The 5,166-nt window shown below is 46.2% G+C and overlaps 1 long non-coding RNA gene across 1 annotated transcript; it reads right to left on the bottom strand.

Moving 5' to 3' along the window:
• Positions 1-383: 383 nt before the first annotated feature.
• On the bottom strand, positions 384-4,176 carry LOC127348261 (uncharacterized). Its single transcript, XR_007879700.2, has 3 exons — positions 3,781-4,176; positions 913-998; positions 384-462 (listed from the first exon to the last, which is right to left on the bottom strand). It is a non-coding gene; the product is annotated as an uncharacterized lncRNA (long non-coding RNA).
• Between the last annotated feature and the right edge of the window lie 990 nt (positions 4,177-5,166).

The raw sequence follows: 5,166 nt of genomic DNA, 5'->3' as shown, positions 1-5,166 counted from the left end.
TTTTGAATGACCTTAGGTTGCAATAGTATAATGGGAAAGTGTATGGTACCATAGCGTTTCTGGTCAAAACTTATCTTGTATCTATCATCTATAGGTTGGATGATGCCAAATGCAGCTCAAACCTATGACTGGCTGGCCAGAACTATTCTCTAACAGACATAATTTCAAAATACTGAAGATAGTACACCTGACCGTCCACTAAACATGCTCAAATTTATTAACTTGATCTTCTGGTACAAAACCATGAATTCCATCTATAAAAGAATAGTGTTTACCTTGACCACTAAACACTATATTATGAATTGTAGAATGCAAAGTCTTAAGATGATTGATATAGACAAAAAGAAAAAGGATTCTAGTAATCTATAAAAGAATAGTGTTTACCTTGACCAATGTTCGCGCAAAGTTCAGTACATGGGCGGTAAGTTCACAAGCAGCTCTCATCCCAGTGAGGCCTTCCACCTAAAAACTCACAAGTAATCAGCTGCTGTGATCAATTTCATCTCCTAATTCCCCAAGGTACATACCAAAAATAACACATGAATCATATTCTACCACACAAGTAATTTGTAATGTCAAATTAACCTGCAGAGGCAGTCTAGGGCTCATTGTCAGGACCCCACAAAAGTAATTTATAATTTTTAATATCAAATTAAAATGAGATACTCATTGGACAGGCTAACCAAAACAACCATGGCCACATGAGGGTCCAGGACGGCAAACTTGACATATTCGTTATCCCGACTACATTAAAGATCAAACTCAAACCTACAATATTTTTCAGCATAACCGAAATAAAGACAAACACAAGACTGAACTTGCAGAATGAACTGTATAAGCAGATCTTAAGAATTATTAAAGAAACTCTAGTATGCAGATCTGGTTCAGAAACTATAGTTCAGGAGTGCTTACAAACTCCAGACGATCTGCATCTTGTACAATTGCAACCTCAAGAATGGGCTAAGCCTGAAGCTTCTTTGAAGCCTCATTTTTGAATCCTGTAGTTAAGATTGCAAGTGCAAGAGTATCACAACCTTGTGCAAAGATATTTCAAAAATGCCTGGACAAGCTAAGCACTACTAATGGTTATTCAGATCAAGTAACAGATAACCCCAAAAGTTTTGAAGTGGTACAATGGGGATTTTTCTTTTCTATTGCATAAAAATGGACGACTGAACTTGCAAGATATAATAAGGGCTCATGGACATTGCATGAGAAATAAGCCACATGCAGAAGCTTGTGCTTGTAGTTGAACAACTGTAAAAAGGGAATTTCAATATGAAGAAAGATTGTATCCCTCGTTCCGAAAGTCAAAGGGGCTGACACCATCAAGCAATTCAGACCGATTGCGCTGATTAATGTTATCTTCAAGTTCGTTGCTAAGGCCTACGCGATTAGATTAGCGCCGATAGCCAATAGGACGATAGACCGGAGCCAGACGGCCTTCATTAAAGGCAGAAGCCTGCACGAGGGCGTGCTGGCGCTTCATGAGATTGCGCACGAGCTGAAGACTAAAAACCTACAAGGTCTACTTCTTAAACTGGACTTTGAGAAGGCCTACGATCGTGTGAGCTGGGATTTCCTGAGGGAAGTCTTGCTGAGAAAGGGATTCTCGGCAATGGTGGTCCACCGGCTTATGCAACTGGTGTCAGGGGGACACACTGCTGTGAACGTGAATGGGGAGGTTGGACCCTTCTTCCGGAACGCTAGGGGAGTGCGTCAGGGGGACCCTCTCTCCCCTATCCTCTTCGATTTTATGGTGGACTCACTGGCGGCGATTCTGTCGCGGGCGAGTGCGGTGGGCCATATCCAAGGGGTAGTTCCTCATCTCATCCCTGGGGGGGGTGACACATCTTCAATATGCCGACGACACGATGATTATGATTGAACCTACTAGGGTTGGGGTTGCAAATCTTAAACTTCTCCTGCTCTGCTTCGAGAACATGTCTGGCTTAAAGATAAACTTCTCTAAGAGCGAGGCGCTCGTGACAGGGGTCACACCCGAGGAGCAGCAGGAGATTGCGGGTGCTCTGAATTGTAAGCTGGGAGCCTACCCGATTCGGTATCTGGGGATGCCAGTTAGCGACAAACGCCTTTCGGTGGCGGACTGGTCCTTCCTGACGGAGAAGGTCAGCACAGGGTGGATCCGTGGCAGGGACTGCTCTTGGCATCGGCGGGACGCCTTGAATTGACCAACTCCTGTCTATCTAGCCTTCCGATGTTCGCTATGGGACTATACCTTCTATATGATACCACTCATGGGGAAATGGATAAGTCCAGATCCCGGTTCTTTTGGGAAGGAACTGGGAATAAGAGGAAATATCACATGGTGGACTGGGCCACCGTGTGTAGGCCTAAAGAGGCCGGAGGTCTGGGGATCCTCAACACAAAGATGATGAATATTGCCCTGATGCTGCGGTGGATATGGAGGCTATATCAAAATGAGGAGGGACTGTGGGTGGATCTCCTCAAAGCTAAATACTTGGGAGATCAGGACCTCTTCTCCCCTTTGGTGAAGACTAAGGGATCGCAGTTTTGGAACTCCATTCAGAAGTTGAAGTGGCATTTTAAGCTGGGAGCTCGCCACAAGGTTCGGAATGGTAGACGAACATACTTTTGGTTGGACTGGTGGACGGGCAGGGGCCCCCTACACCAGCAGTTTCCTAGACTGTTCGCTTGCTGCGACAACCACTTTGCCACGGTGGCAGCCGTGCGGTCGGCCGAGGGATGGCACATCCGCTTCTGTAGGGCGTTTGGACTTGGAGAAAGGGTGGAGTGGGAGAATCTTTGCAGGATTTTTGATCTCCACCCGACCCATACGGATGAGGATCAGATCTCGTGGGCGCTCGAGCCTTCTGGAGTGTACTCGACTCACTCGATGTACCTTAGGATGGCTCAAGGGGCCTCGGTCACATACTTTAGGGAAGTATGGAAAACCAGAGTTCCCCCAAAGACCAGGGTCTTTCTGTGGCAGCTGGTTAGGGGGAGGCTTCCTTCGGCGGTCCAGGTGGCCCGAAGGAACGGTCCAACTGACGGTAATTGTGCTCTCTGTGGTGAGCTGGAGGATGGTGACCACATCTTCTTTAGGTGTCATCTAGCTCGCTTTCTGTGGGCTGGAGTGAGGGAACTCCTACCTTGCTCTTGGAACCCGACAGGGGTCGGGGATTTCATTACCATCGCCCAGGGGCTCTCGGCGCCCTTACGTAGGATAGCTTGGTTCACGTTTGCGGCGCTTTGTTGGTCTCTTTGGAACATCCGTAACAAGCTAGCTATGGAAGGGAAGATGATCTCTAGCCCTGCTGATGCGCTATATAAAATGTCTATTTATATGCAGAGTTGGAGGGTTCTGGCCAGACAGAGGGACAGAGCGGTGCTGGACGAGGTGCGGGATGGGGTTAGGCGACTCCATGCAAGAACAAGAAGGGATGGACAGGAGGCAGCGGTCACCTAGTGGCTCCCCTTGCTACTACTGCGTCTTGTCCCTTGTATCGTCTGCAGTCTAGTCGTTTAGCGTGTGGACTATGTGGTCTTTGTTATATTTGCTTATGTCCCCGTGGTTGTATGTGATGTTTGGGTACCAGACTGGATCTTTGTATTGTTGACTATTGCCGTGATGGCTTTATTTATAAAGCCGGGCCATGAGGCCTTCTGTTTAAAAGAAAGATTGTGCTCCAAGTGAGGTCTAGCAACAAGCAAACACGGGACCAATTACACGAAGTTGCTTCTTGTTCAAGTTTACATAACAATTCATCTAAAGATGCACAAAGTCAGATAACTCACCCGTCATCTAATAATCCATGTTATTTCCCCCCTTTATGTCCCTCTTCCATCCCACCTCTTCAAGAAACCTCTCGACCATACTCATATCCTCTGCATTATCCCTGTCCATTACTCCCATCGGATTCACTTGCCAGCACATAGCACTCCTCAACACCACCACCGTCGGGGGTTTGGCTAACTCTAGCTCAATTTGCTCTAACTTTCCAGATGGAAAGAGCGAATTCAGTAATGTGGAAAATAAGAAGTTCCGTTACTTTGTGCACTACGTGATCTCCTGCACGAACAGAGTAACCAAAAAATGGGCGCTCCCCAATCACTTGTTCACATCAAGAGTAACCAACTCTACCGAATCAGTTAAGAAACAAGAAAAAAATGATGCAGTAAGGGGTACTGGCAACTTACCCATGTCACGCAGGGGAGCGATCAGGTCCATCTGGAGCAATCAAACCCCAATGACCTAAAAAAAAGAAGATCGAGAAAAGATTTTTTAATCAGTGGAATAACAGGGCCAGAGGAAGAAAGAAGAGAGTAGAGGACGGTTATGGGGAGGAGGAGAGGCTCTGCTTGGCTGCCAGGCAGAGCGCAAGGCGGCAGCCGTGGAGGCCATGCTAAGCAGCATAGTGGGAGGTGCTGCGCTCGCTCATCTCCCTCTCTACCAACTCCTCACCGCTTAGAGCATGTCTAACATGCCCCGTATTTTTTCGCCCCTTAAAACGCGAGTAGAGGGCCCTGTATTCACTTTTCGCCGGCCGAAAACTCGGACGAGCTAGCAGAACCCGTATCCCACCCCGTAAAACAGAATATTCTGTTTTACGGGGTGGGATACGGGTTCTGCTAGCTCGTCCGAGTTTTTAACCCCTCAAAACAGGGTTTTTTGACAAATTGCATATTAGAACCAACACACCATTCACATAAAATAAATGTTTTACATCACACAATAATCGTCTTAATTATTACAATAATGTTTTTCGGAAATGTCAACAAATGTTCTAATGGAAGAATTAAACAAATAACAAATGTTTCACACATACAACAAATAGGAAATGAATGTTTCACACATACAACAATGGGAAATGAATGTAATAAATCATTGGCCATGCAACTGCCAATGGTGTTCAATCAAATCTTGGGTGAGCTGGTGATGAGTCTCGGCATTTTCAATGCCTCGATGAGCTGCAAGAAAAGCTTCAAGCCGATCAGGGTTCCTCTCGGGCTGCACTCGGGTGCCAACATTGTCATAGAAACATGGCAAGTTTAAACCTCTTTCATCTTCAATGATCATGTTGTGAAGAATCACACAACATGTCATGACATCAACAAGAGTTTCCTTGTCCCAAAACCTAGCAGGACCCCTGACAATTGCAAACCTTGCTTGCAGGACACCAA

This window comes from Lolium perenne, chromosome 4 (assembly GCF_019359855.2).
Source record: "Lolium perenne isolate Kyuss_39 chromosome 4, Kyuss_2.0, whole genome shotgun sequence".
NCBI classification, from domain to species: Eukaryota; Viridiplantae; Streptophyta; class Magnoliopsida; order Poales; family Poaceae; genus Lolium; species Lolium perenne.
Note: the sequence above shows the minus strand (reverse complement) of the source record. Positions and strands in the feature narration are given on the sequence as shown.